The following is a 24,524-nucleotide window of genomic DNA, read 5'->3' as shown; positions in this document are numbered from 1 at the left end:
AAAACAAACATTTATTATCTCACAGTTCCTGTAGTTCAGGTACTCAGGAGCAGATTAGCTGTGTGGTTCTGGCTCGGGTCTTTTGTGAGGTTGCAATCAAGGTGTCAATTGGGGGAATGTGGTGTGATCTGGGAGCTTGACTGGGGTAGAGGATCCACTTCTAAGTTCACTTACATGGCTGTTTGCAGGAGGCATCAGTCGCTAACTGGCTGTTGGCTGGAGGCATCAGTTGCTCACCACACGGGTCTTTCCAAGTGGCAACCTGACAGCTGGCTTCCCCGGGAGAGAGAGATCCAAAAAAGAAAGAGTCTCTGAAGTCACTTCTGCTTTTTTCTATTTATTTGAAACAAGTCACTAAGTCAAGCCCGTACTCAAGGGAGGGAGAAATAGTTTATCTTTTGAAGGGAATGTCAAAGAGTTTTTGGACATATTTTGAACTGCCAGAAACCTCAATACTATAAAGGTACCAGTTGTCTACCAGTTCATCAGTAGATTCAATGCATCCTTTTTCCTTAATTGTAAGTTTTGGATATATTTTCCTAAACACTTAGATTTATAAGACTTTAAAAAAATGCAAACCTCAGTAACATTTATACAAATATAAGTGATGAAAACTATCAGCAACAAACAATAAACCCAAAATTCGGGATGAGCTTTACCTCTAGAGCAGTGGTTCTCAAACAGGGGAGATTCTAAGATTGGATAGCATTTCAGTTGGCTTCCAGGGGACATCCGGCAATATCTGGCAACATTTTTGCTTTTCTTGTCTGGGGAGATGCTATTGGCATTCTAATGGGTAGAAGCCAGGGATGCTGATGAACATTCTGTGCATTGCAGAATGTTCATCAGCATCCCTGGCTTCTACCCATTAGAATGCCTTGTGCAGCAAGTGCTGAGGTTGAGATACCTTGGAAAAGGGAGTGGGTTTGAGGTGGGGCACGTAGGGGAAAAAATAATAGTAATGTTCATTTTTCTTGAATTAATGCAGCGATACAAACACAGGGATCTATTTTATAATGATTTAAAAAACATGTAGCATAAATGTTGTCTCATGTTCACTCAGTAATAAGCACAATAAAAAAGAAAAATTGTTGAAACAACAGGACTTTGGACTCATTGGGCTTGGAAGGCTCGGGAGCTTCCTGTTTTGAACACTTAGATAAATGGTGGTACCACTTAATGCGACATTTTTTTTCCCTAAGATAAAAGCCTGCCCAGAACATCACTCTAGACACTTAGCATTTTACTGAGATGGAAAACAGCTCTTCAACATCAATATTTTGAAGATGACCTTAGACGCAGAGTGCATTGGCGAACTCTGAGAAATCTCTCAACTTGGCCATTTGTAAGTCACAGTTTACCTTTTCAAATCCTGCCGGCCTTAAGTCATTGTTCCACCTCCTCTGAGGGAGGGTCAAAAGAATAAATTCAGCAGTGAAGCAGAGACCTTGTAGCACTGGAAACATCAGGTAAGCAGAGGCCTCCGAGATCTCACAGCTCAGACGCTGGGTTAGCTGGCTTCAGCGCCCTGGCAGAACTTGCTGGCAGCCTGAGTCAGCGTCAACCAGCGGACACTGGGCAGGTGAAAGCAATTCACCCTGAGCCCAAAGCCCAGACCAACCACATTCTCTTGGGGGCGGGTCTAGGGCATCTCTAGCCTCGCTCTGAACTCGCACATAAGTTCGTGGTTAGCCTCGGCTTTAAATGGATGAAAATCAAGTCTTCCGTGATTAAAAACAAATGCTATGTTTGGTGCCACAGTTGCAGAGAGCTGCAGGCCTGCTATGTGTATCTTATACCGGAATGAACTGGAGGAGACAGAGTAAGAGATGGAGTTTGAGGTAACATGTGATCTTTTTTACTTTTAGATTATTCTCTGATTTCCCCCTTACCATGTAGTTGAATTTTCACACATGATAACAATATTTTTCCTTGCAGCAGATGGGGCCTGTTATGAAAGGGGTTTTGCACCTTATTTTGTCTCTCATATGTCTAAAAATTATACATAAAAACCCCAAATGGGAGCAATTCGCCTAAACTCTGCCAACCCTTTGTGTTTTTAAACAGCCAACCAGGAGGCAGTGGGGCTGTTTGAGTCTTAAAAGTGTGTAATGACCCCCATTACGGAAATTTGAAATGCTATCCAATCTTAGAGAACCCCCATTTCGTGGGAAAAAAAACTGCCCAGTGACAGCTTTGGACAAAGAAGGATGACATGTTGTGAGTCCAAAGGTCAAGGCAAAACCAGCCCCACAAAAGATGGAGCTTACCCAGCATTAAGCCTGTTTTTAACTTCTGCTACTTTAAGCATATTTTAAAGTGGGACCCTGACCTGAGTAAATTTTCCTGGTAAAGGCAGAGCCGTAGCCATCTCATATGATTCTTCTCCAGGATTTCAGCAGAGTTTTGGACTGCTAAATGTTGAAGAGATTATAAAAAGAGGGAAGGATTCCTTTTGTTATCGAACCAGGTTCATTTTGCATAACTTACAGCAAGCCAAAATGGTGAGATGCTGAGGTTTGCAACAAAGAGAGGGTTTATTCTCAAGGCAGACAAGAGAGGAGACGAGAAAACAAGTCTCGTATCCACCTTTCCGAAGGGGAGGGGCTCGGAGTATTTATGGGATAATGAATAAAAAAGCAGGGCGGTCTGAGGTATGGGAAGCGCCGGGAAAGGTGATTGGAGAAAGGTACAGTGATTGTTTTTCTGCTCAGGCGTAACTAAAGTACAGACTTCTGCACTTTCAAAAATGGAGGTGCTTAGCACGATCTGAGGGTGGAGTTTTTGGCCCTCTGATGTCAAAACATCACTGAGCAGACACTCGCGCATGCCCAGTTGGAGAGTCGGTGGTCCCATCCAGTCTTAACCAGCTCAGCTCAAGCTAGACACAGCTGACTCCAAGTTCCCGGAAAACAATTTGGGCAAACATTTAGGGCTACCTGCTGCTTGGAGGACAGGCAAGTCCTCAATTAAACAATTAAAACGACCTTGATTACTTAAGGCAGGTGAAATGTGATTACACGTGGTTTCACTTTCAGATTTGGCGTAATGCTTGGGAAAATTCTTAGGTCATAAAATGACAGGGATTGAAGAGGCCTCTACCCTGAATTTTGAAGGACAGGAATGTGATGGAATGACGGACTGGTGGAGTGAAAAACTGGTGTCCTACCAGGTAGCTACCTGTGTGATCCTGAATCTTTCTCCTCTCTTGATCTAGTTTTGTATTTTGTGAGGTGAGAGTTTTAGACCCATAATCTCTGGACTCCAATTCATTTCTGGCACTCTGTGATTCTTACAGCTAATGAAGTTTCATCTGCCAGAATATTCTTTCTCCCACTTCTTTTATATTTTAAAGTCCATATGAAATTGTAAAAATTGTATCTGTAAATCTTACCCCCTATAAATTGGGCTGAGTTAGCCCAGTCTGGGTGAAATGGCTGAAATGAGTTTTGGCACGCTTTGGCGTGGTCATTGGCCCAAAGATGAGAAGCAGTGATGAAGACGGAAGAAACAAGGGGAGAGTTCGTCCCTCTTTCGTATTTGAGGACCAGTCAGCGTACATGGAAAATGGTGGATGAATAAGATAATCTTTCCCATTTTCTGCTTCTCCGGGAAAGACAAGACTGAGCATGTACTTTGTGCTCAGGACAGCACAACCCCTCCGTGGGTGTTTATGGTTCATGTCAAGCAGGCACAGCTGAACTTATTGTTGCTCTATTATGTTAGCTATCTATTGCCATGCAACAGTATTACCACAAACTTATCAACCTAATACCATGCACATTGTTCATCTCCTGGCGCGGCTTAGTTGGGTCCTCTGCAAGGCTGAGATCAGGGTGTTGGACAGGGTGGCAGTCTTATCTGAGGTTCAGGGTTCCCTTCCCAGCTCACTCAAATTGTTGACAGCAGTCAGTTCCTGGCTGGGTGTCAGACCGAGGCCCCGGTTTCTCCCTGGGTTGGACACCCAGCCAATCAACCCTTTCCACCAGCAGCTCTCAACGTGGCAGTTTGCCTCTTCCAAGCCAGAAAGAAGAGAGAGGGAGACTCCAGTAAGATGGGGCTCCGATTATGTAATCATGTACACGTAAGCATGTACCTCCTGTCACCTTTACCCCATTGAATCTCACCTTTCTATTAGTTAGCTGCAAGTCATAGGTCGTGCCCACACTCAACCGGAGGGGATTACACAAAGCGTGGACAGCAGGAGGTGGGGATCACGGGGGCCGCCACCTCAGCTGCTCCCAGCTTGCCCCCTGATAGTTAATTAATGAGTTCACCCGACACACATCCACTGGGCGTTTATCATAGCTTGACCCTGTGCTGCATGCTAGAGCATACAAAGAAAAGAGGCTATGGTCTCTGCCCTGGGAGCAGCCGATAAGTCGGTGGGGGGTGGTGATGGTGCCACCCGCTTCTTCCCACAGTTCAGTTCTGCTGTCCTGGGCGTGGCTATTCTCCCCAGCACATGGCACATGGGGCTGAGCCAGTGTTCCGCACTCCCCTGCACTCAAGGCCACCGGTCTGGCTGGGAGGCCGTTGGCCTTTAGAGTGCAATCTCCTGATGACCTCCAAAACTTGCAGCGCCCCCTGTTGGCCACCTGTGGCGGAACTGCTCCTGTTCATCACTGACTCACTTCCCCCAACCAGAGAGCCCTCCCCAGAGTCCATCCAGCTGCTTTCTTTTTCTTTTCTTCTCTTTTCTTTTCTTTCTTTTTTTTTTTTGCGGTACGCGGGCCTCTCACTGCTGTGGCCTCTCCCGTTGCGGAGCACAGGCTCCGGACGCGCAGGCTCGCAGCCATGGCTCACGGGCCCAGCCTCTCCGCGGCATGTGGGATCTTCCTGGACCAGGGCACGAACCCGTGTCCCCTGCATCGGCAGGCGGACTCTCAACCACTGCGCCACCAGGGAAGCCCTCTTTTTCTTTTTTTAATATATATTTTGTTGGAGTATAGCTGATTTACAATGTTGTGTTAGTTTCAGGTATAGCAAAGCGATTCAGTTATACATATACATATGTTCATTCTTTTTCAGATTCGTTACCCATATAGGTTATTACAGAATATTGAGTAGAGTTCCCTGTGCTATACGGTAGGTCCTCGTTGATTATTTATTTTATATATAGTAGTGTGTATACATTAATCCCAAGCTCCTAATTTATCCCTCTCCCCATGTTTCCTCTTTGGTAGCTGTAGTTTGTTTTCAAAATCTGTTAAGTCTGGGGCTTCCCTGGTGGCGCAGTGGTTAAGAATCCTCCTGCCAGTGCAGGGGACACGGGTTCGAGCCCTGGTCCGGGAAGATCCCATGTGCCACGGAGCAACTAAGCCCGTGAGCCACAACTACTGAGCCCGTGTGCCACAACTACTGAAGCCCACGCGCCTAGAGCCTGTGGTCCGCAACAAGAGAAGCCACCGCAATGAGAAGCCCGCACACCACAACGAAGAGTAGCCCCCGCTCCCTGCAACTAGAGAAAGCCTGCACGCAGCAGAAAGACCCAATGCAACCAAAAATAAATACAATAAATAAATTTATTAAAAATAAAGTATTAAAAAATCTGTGAATCTGTTTCTGTTTTATAAATAAGTTCATTTGTATAATTTTTAAAAATTAGATTCCACACGAGTGATATCATAGGATATTTGTGTCTGGCTTGCTTCACTTAGCATGATCAACTCTAGGTCCATCCATGTTGCTGCAGATGGCATCATTTCCTTCTTTTTCACGGCTGAGTAATATTCCATTGTATATATGTACCACATCTTCTTTGTCCTTTCCTCTGTCCTGGATAGATTGCTTCCGTGTCTTGGCTGTTGTAAATAGTGATGCAATGAATATTGGGGTGCACGTATCTTTTCAAAGTATGCTTTTCTCTGGATATATGCCCAGGAGTGGGATTGCTGGATCATATGGTAGCTCTATTTTCAGTTTTTGAAGGAACCGCCATACTCTTCCCCTTAGTGGTTGTACCCATGCATCCAGCTGCTTTCTCATCATCTTTTCCAGAACCTCTGCTGGGGTGGTGATCAGGGTGGGGAGTTGGGGACATGGCACTGGCCTTTGAGACTTCACAAGACCCAGTCCATCCTTATAAGTCATCTCTGTCTTGGGTTAGGTTTCCAAGAGGTGGAGCCAGTGATAAGGATTCATGTAAAGGTGGTTTTGAGGAAAAACCCATCAAAGGGCAGAGGGGAATGTGGGCCCGGGCTGAGGGGGGCCCGTGAGCGTGTGGTATCCAGCCAAGCCCCATGGAAGGGAATTGTGGAGCCAGCTCTGGAGCCTCTACACCTCAGAGGAGTCAGATACCAGGAAGGTGACCTGGGGGCCTTCTATTCCTGTACCCGTGAGTCATTGGTGTAGAGCAGCTCCAAGGTGATGTGAATTCTTCCAGAATTCCAGAAGCTTCCGGAGCTCCAGAAAGGAGCTCCGCGTGCTCCTTTCTGTGGGCCACGCAGGTTCCAGTAGTCTCAGGGCAGTTTTTCGACCGAGAGAGGTAGGAGCTACTTGTGAGTAAAAAGACTGGGGGAGCTGGTATGTACAAAACATGGCGCAGAAATCCCAGGGGGTGTGTGATAGCATCACCCCGATTAAAACCTCCTTGAATTTCAGCACTTCCGTTGACCTTCTGTGTTCTGCCTGAACCCTGACAATTACCTGCCTAGAAATTGATTGCCCGACTTTGCATATCGCTCTAAAACCATATTTAGGTTTCTCCCATGCATGAGTTCTTACTCTTTAGACCAAGTTTTTGCAACTTTAGCACGACATTTGGGGCTAGTTAATTCTTTGTGGTGGAAGCTGTTCCGTGTGTTGGTGATTTTGTGATTTATGAGAAATATATGCGTATTTGCTCATTCAGATGACTAAACTATATTTCTCATATATTTGGTCTTCATCCACAATTCTTGACTCACATCTCCCCAAATCCTTGGAATTTCTTGAGTGAAAAGGACAATGGGGGTATCTTTTGTCACCATATTTGGCTACTTCTCCTCAGTTCCAGAAAACTGGAATTTCAGAGCCGTAGAGGAGAAATGGTTGCCTTGTAATTCATAACGAGCCCCTTTCCACCACAATAGGGTTTATATTAATGAGGTGACTTTTGGAAAGCGCCTAAGGCTGGGGGCTTGTTGCCAGGGGAATCAAACTCGATTAAAGGGTGGGAAATTTCAGTCCCACCCTCTGATTTCTGGGGAGGGGAGAGAGGCTGGGGGTTGAATCAATCACCAGTGGCCAGTGAGTTAATCAATCGTGTTGTTGACCTGAAACAAATAGACTTCCAGAAATTTCTCTAGCAAAGATGGGTTTATTCGGGATCAGCAGAGAATCGCAACTCAGAGTCTGCAACCGTAGCAAGCTGTGTGCAGGCAAGGGAAGGAGAACGTTTTTATAGGGAGGAAGAGGAACTTGGGATGGCTATAGTAAACAGAGAATCCATGGCTTTTCACTGGCTGAGTCCTTGCCAGGAAAGAAGAGGATTCTTTCTTCTTTGTGTTGGGCTCTGCTGTAGTCACAGGGCATGACAGCTCCCACTTCTGGTCTCCCAGTTCTACTTATGTGACATTTCTGTTTATCGAGTTTTTAGATTTCCCTCTTTTGATCAAGAGCCATCTCTGGAAGCATTGCTGACCCAAAGTCAGGTTTTCTAGATTCAGAGGCTATTTTTCCTCAACGTCAGGAAGGACCTTTCTTGGATTGGATGTAAAGTCTCCTATTGGCGAGAAAGCGTACAGAGTGGAAACCTATTAAGTTCACATTTGAGTTACATGGAGGGGTAGGAGGGAGAACTCTCAGGTATTTTTTAATCTAAAGTCTCTGTTATCAAGATCGTGGACACTGGAGATCATCTGAAGCGTTATGTCATCGTCAAAGATTTGGTGACAGAATTCTGTAAGGCCTGGTCCAGATATCTTGGGAAAGCTGTATCATCAGATGTCATCAGCTTCATTTCTGGGAAATCTTTACTTTCAGGTCGCCAGATAATGTGCAGATCCAGTCAGGCTCTGGCAATTTCCTTTGGTGTGTCACGTGAATTCAAGAGTCTTACTGCCTGGAGTTGGATGGCACAAGACTTTGTTAGCAGTACTCGATAAGGGCCTTTCCAGTGAGGTTGAAGAGAGTTTTCTTCTGATGGTGTCTTTTCCAATAGACAAAATCTTCCGGTTGCAAACTATGTATGATACTTAAGGTCTTCTCCCGAGGGCACACTGTGGAAAGATTGCTTTACGAAAGTATCGTTATTTATTTTTTAATCGAAGTATAGTTGATTTACAACGTTGTGTTAGTTTCAGGTGTGCAGCAAAGTGATTCAGTTTTATATCTGTATTCTTTTTCGGATTCTTTTCCCTTATAGGCTATTACAAAATATTGAGTATAGTTCTGTGTGCTATACAGTAGGTCTTTGTTGTTTATTTTATATATAGTGGTGCGTATATGTTCATCCCAAACTCCTAATTTATCCCTCCCCCCTTTCCCCTTTGATAACCATAAGTTTGTTTTCTATGTCTGTGGGTCTATTCCAATTTTATAAACAAGTTCATTTGTATCATTTTTTTAGATTCCACATGTAAGCGATATCATATGATATCTGTCTGTGTCTGACTGACCTCACTTAGTATGATAATCTCTAGGTCCATCCATGATGCTGTAAATGGCATTATTTCCTTCGTTTTTATGGCTGAGTAATATTCCATTGTGTGTGTGTGTATATATATATATATATATATATATATATATATATATATATACACCACATCTTTATCCATTCATCTGTCAATGGACATTTAGGTTAAAGCATCGTTACTTTTAATAGAAGCAATTAGGCCTTTTCAATACTGGAGTATCTCTTCTTTTAACAGTTGTGGGTCCCAAGAAGCAGAAGCCAAGTGCATTGGGCATCCTGCAGCTGTCTCAAAGGGTGAGAGTTTATGAGTTCCAGAAGGGGTGGATCTGAGATTTAGAAGGACCAATGGCGGTGCTTCCAGCCAAGGTGTTTGGAGGGCCTCTACAAATTTTGCCAGTTTGAGTCTTAATAATGCCATTAATGTGGTCAACTAAACCAGAGGACTGAGGATGCTAAGCCCAGTGAAAGTGTTATAAAACCAGCCAAACAGCACAGCTGTTGAAGTACCTGGCCAGTAAAAACAGGTTCCTTGATCACTATGAAATTCGAGAGGAGTTCCCCAGGTAGGGATAATCTTTTCCAAAAGAACTTTACCCACAGAAGAGGCAGTAGCCTTTCTGCAAGGGAGACTTCAGTCTAGTGTGAAAACATACAGACCATGACTAAAACATATTTATATCCATTAGATGGAGGAAGTTGTATGAAATCCATTTGCCAGGCTTCAAATGGTCCATTAGGAAGTTTAAAATGTCTGGGAGTAGTACGATCAGACTTCCCTGGGTTGTACTTCGAACGAGTAAGATAAGTGCAGTAGGCAGTTTTTGTGGCCTTGTTCATGTTTCCCCACCCATGCTGAGTCATGAAGGCTGTCATTTTGTTAGCAGACCAATGGTTTAATGCATGTATGGTGGTGAGAAGTGGGAATTTTAGAGTCTCTGGTAGGACTGGGTTGTTCTTTGGTTCAAACCAGAGCTTTCTCTTTTTATCAAACCAATGATTGCTAAACTTCCAATCTTGTTTTTCCTTTTCTGAAGCCAGTTGTTTGGCCTTTCTAGCCAGTTTTTCTAAATTATCATTGGGGATAAATCCCTTAGGGCCATGCCAGCGGTTTGGGTGCCGTTGATCCCGTTAAGAGCAGCATTCCTTGCGGAAGTATCAGCAAGGTGATTTCCCTTAGCTTCCAGAGAGTCAGGTTTAGAATGTCCTGGAATCTTAATAATAGCTAAACAGCAGATAAAAGTACTGCATTCATTAATTCCTGAGCGTGGAGACCATTTTGAATTTTACTTACTTTAGAAGTAAGGAAACCACATTGCTCCCATAACATTCCAAAATCGTGAGCTACTCCGAAAGCGTATCTACTATTAGTATAAATATTGGCAGTTTTGTCCTGGGCTAAAGTACAAGCCCGTGTGTAATCCGGCTTGTTGGGCCAAAGTAGCCATAGGTAAAAGATGTCGCCCCAACATCAAAAGGATTTGTAGTAATATACCCAGCACAGTATTTGCCATTGTCACCTTTTAAATTAGAACCATCGGTAAACCGTGAGAAGTCAGTGTGACCCAATGGAACTTCCTATAGGTCCATCCTGAGTCAGGAGGTGCTACATCAGGGTTAAGTAGTCATGAGGGACTTCATCTGTGACAGGAGGGAGAAAAGTAATTGGGTTAAGGTTATTACAGTGTAAGAGAGTTACGTGAGGAACAGTTAACAAAAGGACTTCACAGGAGGTGAGGCGCCTGACTGAGAAATGTGGAGTGTGATGAGGATTCAGGAGATCTTCTGCATGCGGTACAAAAATGGTTAAAGGGGATCCAACAGTGATTTTCTGGCTTTAACCAAAAGCGCAGTGGCCATAATAGCTCTAGGGTAAGAGGGGTATCCCCATGCCACAGGGTCCAGTTGTGGGCCACGGTATCCTATGGGTCCATGGTGGACCCCATGTTCTTGGGTGAGTACTTCAAGGGCATTCCCTTCCTTCTCATACACAAAAAGGAAAAGTGGGAATCTGCCGATTGGGATACCCAAGGGCAGGTGGGTTCTTCAAACTCTCCTTTAAGGCCTTGAAGGCCGTGCCATCCAGTTCATCCTATTAAATTAGGTCCAGGTTGTTATTGTTGAGTAAAACATACAGACGTTTGATCATAAGAAAGGAATTTGGAATTCAGTTTTCGTAATAACCAGCTAGCCAGAGAAAACCTTGCAGTTGGTGCTTGGTTTTGGGTTTGGGGAAGCTTAGGATACCATGAAGCCTATCTGGATCTAGGTGTAGCCCTTGTTCTGATATCAGATGCCCTAAATACCGAACCTGGCTTTGGGCAAACTGCAGTTTTTCTTTGGCAAACTTATGTCCCTTTAAGGCGAAAAGTTTTAGCAAGTGGATGCTGTCTTCCTGTGAGGAGGCTTGAGAAGGAGAGCAAAGGAGCAAATCATCCACGTATCGCGACAGAGTAGAGCCTCTAGGGAACTGCATGTCATCCAGATCAGCCTTCAGGATTTGCAAGAAATAAGAACTCTCAGTAGGACGCTGAGGCAGTACTGTCCAGGTGAATTGTTCTTCTTCCCAAGTGAACGCGAAAAGGTATTGGCTATAGCTTCATCAGCTGGAACGCAAAAGAATACACTGCGTGAATCAATTACAGTAAAGAGCTGACTTCTGGTGGGAATGGATGTTAGTAACGTAATGTGTGAGGGTTAGGAATAACACGGTGTCGAGGGTTAACAATGTTTATTGCTTGGAGGTCCTGAGCAAACCTCCACCTTTGGTACCTTGTGTTTTCTCGCCGGTAAAAAGGAGTTTACAGGGGCTAGTAAAAGGGGTAATGAGTTCTTGAGCCTTGTAATTTCATATTATGGGCTTTATGTCTTAGAGGGTTTCTTTACTTATAGGGTATTGATTAATTCTGGGAAGAAGTTTTTTTTTTTTTAACATCTTTATTGGGGTATAATTGCTTTACAATGGTGTGTTAGTTTCTGCTTTATAACAAAGTGAATCAGTTATACACATACATATGTTCCCATATGTCTTCCCTCTTGCGTCTCCCTCCCTCCCACCCTCCCTATCCCACCCCTCCAGGCTGTCACAAAGCACCGAGCCAATATCCCTGTGGGAAGAAGTTTTGAGGGGTCGATTTCAATTTGGATTGGAGTTGTGCCAATGGGTTTTCCCAACATCAGTTGGAGATTTTGCCGACAGAAAAGTGGTAGCTGATTGAATAGAGACAAATGGTCAGTGTTTCCAGAATCTGCTCTAGTTCCATCAGAGATGGAACAAATAAAAGACGTCAAAGGGTCATTCAATTCACCTGGTGGGTTATTTTGATGACTCCTGTCAAGTTCTATGATTATTTCCCCCTTTTGGGAGAAAGAAAGCCCAGCATGATACTTGTCTAAGAATTCTCAGCCTAGTAAATGCATTGGGGAAGAGGAACTAAGGAGAAACGGTATGGATCTCTCAAAGGGCCTAAACATAAGGGAAGAAGGTCAGAGACAGGACCCTCTTTTTTTTTTTTTTTTTTTTACAAATTTTTATTTTATTTTGTGGCTACGTTGGGTCTTCGTTGCTGCATGTGGGCTTTCTCTAGTTGTGGCGAGCGGGGGCTACTCTTTGTTACGGTGCGCAGGCTTCTCATTGCGGTGGCTTCTCTTGTTGCGGAGCATGGGCTCTAGGCACGCGGACTTCAGTAGTTGTGGCGCACGGGCCCAGTTGCTCCACGGCATGTAGGATCTTCCCGGACCAGGTCTCGAACCCGTGTCCCCTGCATTAGCAGGCAGGTTCTTAACCACCGCGCCACCAGGGAAGCCCCAGGACCCTCTTGAAGTTCATTAGAGATGCCACTGTTAGAACTGTTTTAATACTCCGAGGCAGGGGCTTTGTAGTAGTGGGGTCGAGCACCAAGAGTGTAGCTCCGGTGTCAACTAGGACTGGGCATTTCATCCCCAATCTGGAGAAATGCTTCACCAAGGCAATTAAGAGGGAGAATTGGGAAGACCCCCATCACTGAGAATTGGGGGGATGTTGGAAAGGCTGGTGAGAGAGCTGAAAGCGTCTAGAGCACTTAACTTTGTAACAGTCTCTTTGCCAGAGCCCTGGCTCTTTGCAATAATAGCAGAAACTAGGAGGCTTTCGGTCTTGTTTAGGAGCCTTCATTTGCTGGAGTTGAAAATTAAGAATTTTGGTGGTCTTCCTTGGAGGTGACTCATCTGCAGTGCGAGAGAGCTGGTTTGTCAGATTAACCAAATCCGGAGTGGACATAGTTTGCCTTTCCACCCTGGTCCTGGTAACTAGAAGGGGACAGTCGCGGTTCAGCCCATCAGTAAACATAGAGTTAAAAGCTACTCAGGTGGAATCAACATCTGAAGGAAGACCAGAATTTCCTTTAAAGGCAATCTGGAGTTGATTGTAATAGCCATGGGCAGATTCACCAGATTTTTGTGCGCAAGCCTGAATTTTGTTCCAATCCATCGGCTTTGGAAAAGCCCTGGGAATTTCTCCATGAAGTTGCCTAGTGATTGCCCTGATCATATACTAAGTTAGCGGGCTTGTCTCCCAGGTGTAATTCTAGACACCTTTCTGAACTTTCCCACTTAGAGGTTTTCATCCAGTGCTGGGCCCGGCCTTCACTGACAAGTATATGAACAGCTGATATAAGTCAGAGAAACCAGGTTGAGAAGTTGGCGTGACTATATTAAATTCCTCAGCACATCTGTGAGGATCTTCAGTTACTTTGGGAAAATCTTCGTGGCTCACAATTCAGTTTTAGTCCAGGGAATATAAGAAATTAAGGGTTTAGCTTCCAGATCTTCAGAAGGCTTAATTTTAAAGGGACAGGTTCTGACATGTTCAGAGGAAGGGAGAGTGAGTTTCAGAGGAAAAGGGAAGTTTGGCAAGAAGAAGAGTGAGGCTGTGGGCGCCCTTTTACATTCCTCTAGTCATTTGTTTGCCTCAGTTAACCTTCCAATCTTATTTTGCAGAGGGACAATGTTGTTATTCCTTTTAATTGAAGTATAGTAGATTGACAATGCTGTGTTAGTTTCAGGCGTATGGCAAAGTGATTCAGTACGTATATATATTCTTTTTCGTATTCCTTTCCGTGATAGGTTATTACAAGATACTGAATATAGTTCCCTGTGCTCCACAGTAGGACCTTGTTGGTTATCTATTTTATATATAGTAGTGTGTGTCTGTTAATCCCAAACTCCTAATTTATCCCTCCCCACCCTTTTCCCTTTGGTATCCATAAGCTTGTTTTCTGTGTCTTTGAGTCTATTTCTGGTTTGTAAATAAGTTCATTTCTATCATTTTTTTAGATTCCACATGTAAGTGATATCATATGGTATTTGTCTTTCTCTGTCTGACTTGCTTCACTTAGTATGATCATCTCTAGGTCCATCATGTTGCTGCAACTGGTATTATTTCATTCTTTTTTATGGCTGAGTATTATTTCATGTGTGTGTGTGTGTGTGTGTGTGTGTGTGTGTGTGTGTATAGCTATATATCTCACATCTTCTCTGTATATGTTCCCATCCATTCATCCGTCGATGGGCATTTAGGTTGCTTTCCTGTCTTAGCTGTTGTAAATAGTGCTACTATGAACATTGGGTTTCATGTATCTTTTCGAATTAAGAGTTTTTGTCTTTTCTGGATGTATGCTGAGAGGCGATTTTAGATTCCTGATAACATTGGGAAGCCTCAAAAAAACCAATTGAAACAAGAATTCCTCTCAGTTCGGGAAATTTGAGCTATTTAGTCTAATTTGATTTTTTTTTTAATTAATTTATTTTTGGCTGCGTTGGATCTTCGTTGCTGCGCGTGGGCTCTCTCTAGTAGCGGCGAGCAGGGGCCACTCTTCATTGTGGTGTGCGGGCTTCTCATTGCGGTGGCTTCTCTTGTTGCGGTGGCTTCTCTTGTTGCGGAGCACGGGCTCTAGGCGCACGGGCTTCAGTAGTTGTGGCACGTGGGCTCAGGAGTTGTGGCGCATGGGCTTAGTTGCTCTGTGGCATGTGGGATATTCCCGGACCAGGGCTCGAACCCGTGTCCCCTGCACTGGCAGGCGGATTCTTAACCACCGCGCCACCAGGGAAGCCCCCTAATTCGGTTTTAAGGAAATTACGTTTGGGGATTTCAAAAGTTCTCAGGGCGTGAGAGCTCCCTCTTCTGGTCTCTCAACTCCATTCAATTGAGGTTTCTGTTTATTATTATTATTATTATTATTTTTACAATGCCTAGGTAATGACGCTACCATAAAAACCCAAAAGGAGGGGGTTCAGAGAGCTTCCAGGTTAGGGAACCAGTACACTTGCATATTGCCACCCTGCCAGGCCCCAGACTCCACAGGGACAGAAACTCCTTTGTTCAGGAACTCGCCCTGTGTGTCTCTTCATCTGGTTGTTGATTTGTATCCTTTAATATTCTTAATAATAAGTTGATAATCTAGTGAGTAAACAGGATTCCTGAGTTCTGTGAGTCATTCTAGCAAGTTAATCAAACCCAAGGAGAGGTCGTGGGAAACTCTGATTTATAGCCAGACGGTCAGAAGTACATGTGACACCCTGGACTTGAGATTAGCGTCCTGAGTTGAGCGGGTCATCGGGACCTCCAGTTGTAGCTGGTTGTTCAGAAGCACAGGTAACAGCCTGGGCTTGTGATGGGTGTTTGAAGTGGAGGGTGGTCTTGTCGGACTGAGCCCTTTACCTGTGGCAACTGATACTCTCCAGGTAGACAGTATCAGAGTTGAGGTGAATTCTCGGACACCCTGTTGGTGTCTGAGAATTTCTTGTTGATATGGGGAAGCCTCCACACACACACACGCTGGAAATGGGTCCAGGAACCCAAAAGAGCTTTGTAAAATGTTTAGCAGCGTCCCTGGCCTCTTCGCACTCGATTCCAGGAGCTCTCTCTCCCAGTTGTGACAAACACAGATGTCTCCAGACATTGCCAGATGTCCTCTGGGGGCAGAACTGCCCCTGGTTGAGGACCACTGCTTTAGACCGAAAACCTAGCCCAAGGGCTGAGGAGACAGCATTGCAGGCTCCCCATCTCCACTATGAAAGCGGAAACTCCTGGGGTACACCTTGTCTGTCTCAACTGGTGCCCGGAACTGGTTCAAAAAGGGTTAAAGAAAAACAAAAGGAAAATGCTTTTCTTAAAAAATTGGAGTGTACCTGCTTTACAATGTTGCGTTAGTTTCTGCTGTACAGCAAAGTCATTCAGCTCTACGTATCCATATATCCCCTCCCGTATGGACCTCCCTGCCACCCTCCATCCCCCCCATCTAGGTCACCACAGAGCACCGAGCTGAGCTCCTTGTGCTATGCAGCAGGTTCTCATTAGTTATCTGTTTTATACATAGTAGTGTGTATGTGTCAGTCCCAATCTCCCAATTCACTCCACCTCCTCATTCCCCCCTTGGTGTTCATACGTTTGTTCTCTACGTCTGTGTCTCTATTTCTGCTTTGCAAATAGGTTCATCTGTACCATTTTTCTAGATTCCACATATATGCGTTAATATATGATATTTGTTTTTCTCTTACTGACTTCACTCTGTAGGTCCATCCATGCTGGTGCACATGGCACGATTTCATCCCTTCTTACGGTTGAGTAATATTCCATTGTATATATGTACCACATCTTCTTTATCTGTTCATCTGTCTATGGACATTTAGGTGGCTTCCATGTCCTGGCTATTGTAAATAGTGCTGCAGTGAACATTGGGGTGTGTGTATCTTTTGGAATTATGGTTTCCTCTGGGGGAAATGCTCTTATCAAGTACAATTTTGATCAGAGTCATTGCTATCAGGTTATACAACTAGATACCTGTGATGCTTGTTGGCAGGCACCCGCTTCTGAATCAAAGAAAGGTAAGGCCCTACACCACTCAAGTCTCCACTAGTTACTAAAAGCAGACATAGTGAATGGTGGAGACCTGGAAGGGGGTTTGACTGCCTCTCCAATCATGGCTGCAAACACAGCTATTTAAAGATCACCCAGAGAGAGAGCCTTGTCCATCCAGTCTATAAATACTAGGTTTTTTACTGTGGTCTCAGCCTCTTCCCATTACGCACACCTCCTGCAAATAGAGAAAGGAAAGGTGGAAACTTGGGGCCATTTCACCCTCATTGGTCACACATAATAAGACTGACCACTCCAGTAAGACCAAAGTTGAGATCCGTGCCTTTATCTGACCAAGCGGAGTAGAATGTGAATTTTTATATGTACTATAATCTTCTGAATCTTACATTCTTTTGACAGTAGAGATGTGTTTTAAATCAGCATCTAAACTCTGTGGCTTTCTAAATCACAGCAATTACTTAATGCATTTTCTTTAATCATTTCCATTTCTTCCTCTTCCTCTACCTCTTCTTTCTTCTCTGATATTCTCACCTTCTTATTTTACAGGGTTAATTTTGTCTTTCTGAGCTGGGTGTTTATAGTTTTGCCCACAGAATGCTAAGATCACAGATGGGTTCAGCAAACTAAAACAAAATGCAAATTTACCCATTGGATGAGGGTAGACTGGTGGAAAGGGAAGCCGCAATCAATCAAACACCTGCGTGGTAGAAATGAGTTCGTTTCAGCCCAAACCAATCAACCTCCCAAATGCATCCAGGAAGTGATGGGTTTTCATAGCTATACATGTTAGGGAATGGTAGTGGAGATTCATTAAGGTAACTCTTCTAGTATCTTTTTGTATCGCCTCCATACATTTCAAAATGACTATAAAAGAAAACAAAGGCATGAGACACACCAAAAAACTTTGGAGGCCCGTGTAGTCCTCTCAATAACATCACTAGACAGAGGGCAGGCAGGCAACATGAAGAGAGGGCCATGTTTGCCTTTGGTGGCCATCTGGCCCAGGTGTCTCTACATCCTGGTCTCAGCACCCTTGCTCTTCTCTGTGTCCCACTCCCCTTGGGGACAGATATCTGGGTTTCCTGTCCTTTGTGTTTCACATATTTCCCTTCCTCTTTTCACAAATCTTCTGTAGTCACCTGCGAGAAAAATGGTTGGCCAAGCAACTTCATTTACATATTTTAAAATCATTCCCTATAAGCGCCTCTTCTGTCTCCACCCAGGATATGGGGGTTGCTGAGTTTTTCACTTTTCGTATCTGCTGCTGTGGATTACAAACAGCTAATACCACCTCATTTTCTTTTACTAAAATATAGAGAATGTTTCTTTTTGTAGATGATATTTTTGACATGTTTTAGAATTTTTTACTATGAGAAACTAAACTGTGAAAAGATCAGTTTCCAAAGTGTTTCACTTAATTACATGTTGGTGCATCCTGTGTTCATTCCTGCAGAAGTTCTCTGATAATTTTTACTAGAAAAATTATTGGAAAAACTTTGATGAGGTTCTGATAGAGGGCAGGCATTACACCTAGCGTTCGGGTTCAGAGACGAGTATAATACTACCCCTGTCCTTTAGAGCTTTCTTATATATTAGAGGAGTCAGAAATAGAAATACAGTTTAGCACCATAGGGAGCTTGAGGACAGGGACTAGCAAATAAGAGGTCAAGTAATGTCTGTTAAATATCATGAGAGCGATCTTAAAAATCAGGCTTGAGTGGACACACACAAAAAAGCCAAATATAAAGAAACTACAAAAAAATAAACATAAAGTAGACAAAAAACAGAAAAAAGGAAGACATTGAAAACCGTTAGACATTTACTTCCTCAAGACAGACGATTGGGCTTAATGGTCGCTCTAGCTCTCTTTGAAAATTCTGTTGGCATGTCCGTCGTTAACATCCCTAGGTAGTAGCCTCAAAAGTGAATTGATTAGAACTGCACAGTTTATAATGCAGCCACTAGATTCACAATGACTTGGTCCGTTAATATGCTTGTGAAAATAACAAGGAATCATTTCTGCACCACCTCTCAGCCCGACTCGGCAGTGATCCCAGCCCCAGATTAATTATCCCACTCAGGAAACTAAATGCCCATGTCTCTCCCTTGCTGTTTTGGTTGTATCTCCATAGACTTTCATCATTAGATGAAATTACGACAGTATTCATGGCCAGTGTGGAGAAAGTCACAGTTTTCGCAGTTCTCATTTCCAGAACCTTGTCATCCCCACAACTTTAACAAGGTCCGACATTCGTATTCTTTTCAGCACATTCTCTCGGGTTCACTTGAAAAGCAGGCAGAACAGTGTGCTTAATGACTCAAATCCCCGACTTCGCAAGCAAAGAGAAACCATTTCCTTAATAAAATATTCAAGAAAAGTGAGTCCCTTCTCTCCATCTTCTTCTTGGAGGCTGCGCCTTTATAAATGGCTTGGCCTGATGACCTTTAAATGAATAGTACAGTGAGAAGAGTCTCTTCTGTGGAAGAAAATTTGATCACCATCAGATGTGACTTAGAGTTCCCTTCTTTTCTGAAGTATGCAGAACTGAATTTCCAGAGAGCCAGATTTAGAGGTGCAGGATGGGGTGAGATGGCAGGGGTTTCTCCCTTGTCATGAACTGGGGTCGGCATCCTGCAGGGACCTTGCTCGTGCCCAGAGGGTGCTGGGGAGTCTGAGCCGGACACCGCGTCAAACTCGCATCCCCTGCGCTGGGTACTCAATCCTGGATGGATGCTTTCTACTTCACGTTTAAGCTCCTTTAGTCTCATTTCTAGGCATCCGATTATACCTGTCTCTTGCAGGCAATGTTTGAGGTCAACACCTGGTGTTTTATTGGAAGAGCTAGAACCCAGTCCTCTTAATCAGTCTCCGCATTTGGCCTTTGCAGCTGGAAAACATGTTTGCTCACGCTGCATTTTTACCGTACAGGAAATCCTCCAGGGAATTCGGGGCCCGTGTGGTACCTTTGAAGTACCACAAACAATTTTCTCTTTCCTACTTTCCTCCGTGTTTTGTTACGTTATTTTAATTGATGTATTTTGTCTGATGTATTATATTAGGAGAGCTTGAAGGATGATGTGCTTAGCATACATGTCTCTTGCGATTAAGTTTCTTTGCAGAAACCCAACGCCTCAGTTTTCACTCTGCTCACTCCTTCTGGCGCTGGGTTACAATGATGCAAAACAATGCCGGGTGCGCCGTGCAGGAAAATCACTCAGACCCCCCATCTCTCACGTTCCTGCCCCAGAGCTGGAAATCCCTAACTCAAATTTGTTTTAGGTTTAGAAACTCTAATATTTACAGCACATATTCCCTCCCTTTATGTGTCCTGCATGTCCAGTGAAACCTTTGATGATATAAATTTCTATGTATGTGCACATACAAATGTTGTTTGCGGGTAGAAACTGACCTCGTATTATTTAATGATGGAAGTGCACCCCAGCTCTGATAAAGTTGACCTAATTAGCATCTAATGCAAGTGCAAGGAAGGTAAAGACAAATACCAGTCCTGCTAACCCGCATTTTTATATTGGCTTAAATTTCATTTAATGGAAATTCCTTGAAACTTAAAGACACTGATGTTTTTCTTTCTTCTTCATGCATCCGTCATGCCTGGAAATAAGACATGTCCAAGAACAACCGTAGGATTCTCTCTGCTTTGCGACTTGCTCCAGAGAAGAAAAAAAATACAAAGGCCCCCTTCCTTTGCCACGAATATTTAAGTCCAAGTAATTCACAAAGTCTTTGGGTGGAATCTTAAGAATAACAGCAGACATTTATTTAAAACCATCGGAGTTTGATCTAAGAGAGCACAGCAAAGCGATACAGCATCAAATCCCATGTTAGAGATAATAGGTGGAAATGTGAATAGAAGTAATTCTTTTCTAGCTATTTTGAGAATTTCTTTTGGAATTTCTAAGAGTTGCTTGTTTTTCTTCACACAAGTGACACATTACGCCTTTTTCTTTTCCCACTTCCTTTTCCCCCTTTAATATTTATTTATTTACATCTTTATTGGGGTATAATTGCTTTACAATGGTGTGTTAGGTTCTGCTTTATAACAAAGTGAATCAGCTATACATATACATACGTTCCCATATCTCCTCCCTCTTGCGTCTCCCTCCCTCCCACCCTCCCTATCCCACCCCTCTAGGTGGTCACAGAGCACCGAGCTGATCTCCCTGTGCTATGCGGCTGCTTCCCACTAGCTGTCTACCTTACGTTTGGTAGTGTATATATGTCCATGCCACTCTCTCACTTCGTCCCAGCTTACCCTTCCCCCTCCCCGTGTCCTCAAGTTGTGCTTAAATGAACCTAGAAACATGCATTTGTCAATAGAAGCTCCAAATAACGAATTTATGATGATCCTCTCTGCTCAAGAGGTCAGAGAATCTCTGACCTTTGCAAGGGTGGAATCGTTTTTGGCTGTGTTAGACGGAGTGCAAGCCAGAGGCCCAGTCAGCCATTTTATGTTTGATTTTATCTCAAGCATGTCAGGGTTGATTCGTCCAACCCAGATTAGGGTGAGAGTGAGGCAGGGAGTTGCCGAAATTGGAACAAATAAGAGTTGTTTCCAGGCTGAATGATACGCAAAATCCATAAAGAATTCTCAGATGTTTTCAGTAAAATGAATGAGATTCAGAATTTGGCATAGTAGGTTGCCACGAAATATAGTTTGGACCGCACAGCGCGAAAGGTTCTGGAATTGATGAGACGGATGAATGTGGCTGGTTTTATGTATATCGTGCCCCAAAATGACCACGTCCAAGTTTGTGTTCTAAGAATAGGGGCATCTGGCTCCGTCTTTTAGGGTGAAAATCTATACATTTAAGGGGAACTAGTTCTATGAGAAAAGGTAAAAGTTGTTTCATTTGCTGTAGAAATTCTCTGCTGCATTATTTGCTATATAAAACGTATGTCTGATCGGTCATTTGGTACCTTTTTTAGGATTAGCCAGTATCAAGTATTCCACTGGGGACCCTTCTCTGCAGCCCAGAATTAATCAGCTCTTGGGCGCCACTGGTCCTCCCGGCTTCTCACCGCACTGCAGCCTCAGCCTGCCCTTGCGTTTAGCTGTCAAGAAGCAGAATCATTCCAGGGACACCTGTAAGCATCAACGGCCAAGGCTATTGGTTGTAGGCTGAGTGTGTCCGGGAGCTCTCACCGAGCAAAATAGGGAAGTAACAGAGTCAGGGTCACTGGTGGGGAGGGAGGATGGAGGAAGGAAGCTGGTGAGATAGCATGACTCATGCTGACCCAGGTTGTGTTTTTGCTGGCAGCGTCGTTATTCCTTTGCCCTCTGGTACTGCATCACACTGACGCCGTGCCCAGTGTGCTGGCACAGAGAGAGAGGACCTAAGTTCATGCGTTTCCAAGCGTGCTGATTTTTTTTTTTTTTTTTTTTGCGGTACGCGGGCCTCTCACTGTTGTGGCCTCTCCCATTGCGGAGCACAGGCTCCGGATGCGCAGGCTCAGCGGCCATGGCTCACGGGCCCAGCCGCTCCGCGGCACGTGGGATCTTCCCGGACCGGGACACGAACCCGCGTCCCCTGCATCGGCAGGCGGGCTCCCAACCACTGCGCCACCAGGGAAGCCCGTGCTGATGATTTTTAATCAATACATTTGTCACTGTCCATAACTGTGGTGACGGTAAAGTGCTTTTGTTCTGCCAAAGAGATACAAGTCTATTTCTGATTGTGCCCGGGCCGGTTCAGCTCTTCAGTGACTTTAATGAATCATTCATTTATTGAAATACAGTTATTAAATAACTGAAAGAGGTTAGCCTTTAAAAATACCTTTCAGCCTGGTTCTACAACCAACATATTGGTCAAAATGAGGCTGGATTCTCCTATCTCCATCTTCCAGGGCAATTTGGAGTCTAGAAAGGCCCATTTCTGCAGGGCTATGATGGAGAAAATGCAGGGAATAATTGGTTCCATTCATTTTTAAATTCCTTTCAAAACCATGAGGAATTAATTCATATTCAGAGAGAACTGAACAAAGCCTCAGAGAGAGCCATTGTGTTTTCACAGATCTTTTGGAGTGGTGGGGTAGGGAGAGGTAACTAGCCGTGATGCGTAGTTTTTCATAGAAAAAGTTCATTCGTGAGAATTTCATGTATCGCCCAGCAATCTCCAAGCCTGGAGGAAAATCCCCATCCCAGGACTCACGTATTTTGTCTTATGAACGTTGCCCATACAAACATGTATATGTATGTGGTGTTTGAGTACATTTACACCTGTGATTCTCAATCATGCTTCTGTATCCGAATCACTTCTGGGGATGCTTGAGTCCTAATAGAACTGGCTGTACTGCTGTAACAAATGGTCCCCAAATCTCATGGCTCACTACAGTGAAGACTTAGTTCTCACTCGCAACATGTGTTCATTGTGGGTCTCCCACGGCTCTGCTCCCTCCTGTGTTCACTGTGACATCAAGGTGACAGAGTAGCCTCTAGCTGGAATGCTACTGGTTGTCATGGCGGAGAGAAAAGAGAGCCTGGCAAAGTGTCAGCTTGCTCTTGCCACCAATGCTCAGTTTCACTGGCCAGGGCGAGTCACGTGGCCCAGGTTAAAGGTGGGCTTCGGGAAGTATGGTTCTCCCCAGTGAGCCACAGCGAATCTCTGTGAATAATAATGCCATCTCTCACGGGGACGTTTAAGTGCTGCAAATTCCTTGATCGACTTCAGATCTATTAAGAATTTCAGGATGGGACCTGAGGAACTGTATTTTCTAAAGTTCTCTAGCAAGTATGATGAGTAAGCAAGGTTGGAAAACACAGACTTGCCTGAGAAAAGTCTGTGTCAGACCATTGCAGTGAGCGTTGTCAGTTCTGCAGTTATCTGAAAAAGCAGATTTAGTGCATGTTTTATTCTTACATAGTCAAGTAGTTCAATAAGTAGGAGACTTGGGGGTTTTAGAAGATTGCTTTTTTAAAGTTTCAAATATCCATTTTTGATAGGACAGACAATATAGAAGTATAAACTAGTCTCAAAATTGCTGTTGGCTTCATGGAACACTGTGATTTATTCAATGATAAGAACACCCCCTGGTAATAAAAGTATGAGACATTCACAGGTAATGGATGAGATCAGCATGTAAGTAAAAAAACTTGTAATCCAGTGAGGTTCTGCCTGAGATGCGTGGCCTCAAACCAACTCAGAGGCATTTGTTTGGGTTTGGTGCTAACATTATAGTGGTGTTTGCACCATCTGTGGAGGTGAAATAAATCGTGTGTTTGTTGATATCAGAGTGGTGGGTATTGTGAGCTAATGGTACATTACATTGATTCCACTTGGAGACTCACTGCATGTACACAGCTTGCGCCACACTAGTTAGTACAGTGGAAAGAACACTGGATTCAAATTCAAAATGTACCTTCTATAGCAGACCACAATGGAAAAGAATATTTTTAAAAAGTATATATATGTATAACTGAATCACTTTGCTGTACAGCAGAAATGAACACAACACTGTAAATCAACTACACTTCAACTTAAAAAATTGGATTGAAAAAGAAATAAAATATATCTGTGGGTCAGCCCTAAATACTTTACTATGCCACCTCTTATGACAGTCTTCTCTTTTACTCTGTATTTTAGACATTTCTGTACACCGTATAGGGAGCATTGCGGTGGGCCCCCAATATCCATTCCCCCTTACTCCATGGGGTAGGAGGTATCTGTGCAGCAGTGATTCCACTGCAAGCTTCCTTCAGGGTGGAGCTCCAATTAGATGAAACCAATGTCAACCCCCTGGCCTCTATCATTGATTTAGGGAACTCATGTCTCAGCCAGTGAGATCAGGGCAATTCCTAACCACAGAGATGGGTTCAGACGTTGTCCCATCAGAATGAACCTGAAGAGTTTTGCTGATAATCCAGGGAGAGAACTTGTCTGGTGTCAGTGCGCTGTCAGTGTGTCCGGGAGTGTGTTTGCCCACGTGCTCTGGACTTGGCTGCTAGAGAGGATCCGAACCTTCTCTCACAGCTTCATCAGCCTCAGAAACACTGGCCTCCCACTGTGGTCCCAGAGCCGGCAGGAAGGTGCTCTGTT

General features: G+C 44.0%; 1 long non-coding RNA gene across 3 annotated transcripts in view; it reads left to right on the top strand.

Moving 5' to 3' along the window:
- Positions 1-1,479: 1,479 nt before the first annotated feature.
- Positions 1,480-24,524, top strand: part of LOC137217345 (uncharacterized) — a 240,702-nt gene continuing 217,657 nt past the window's right edge. Inside the window, exon 1 of one of the 3 annotated variants that reach the window (XR_010940072.1) lies at positions 1,480-1,841. This is a non-coding gene — a long non-coding RNA (uncharacterized lncRNA). The remainder of the gene's footprint in view (positions 1,842-24,524) is intronic. The other 2 variants (XR_010940073.1, XR_010940071.1) reach the window with 2 other exon arrangements.

Source organism: Pseudorca crassidens, chromosome X, assembly GCF_039906515.1.
Source record: "Pseudorca crassidens isolate mPseCra1 chromosome X, mPseCra1.hap1, whole genome shotgun sequence".
NCBI lineage: Eukaryota > Metazoa > Chordata > Mammalia > Artiodactyla > Delphinidae > Pseudorca > Pseudorca crassidens.
The sequence above is the reverse complement of the archived record's forward strand: the minus strand, read 5'-3'. Positions and strand labels throughout refer to the sequence as shown.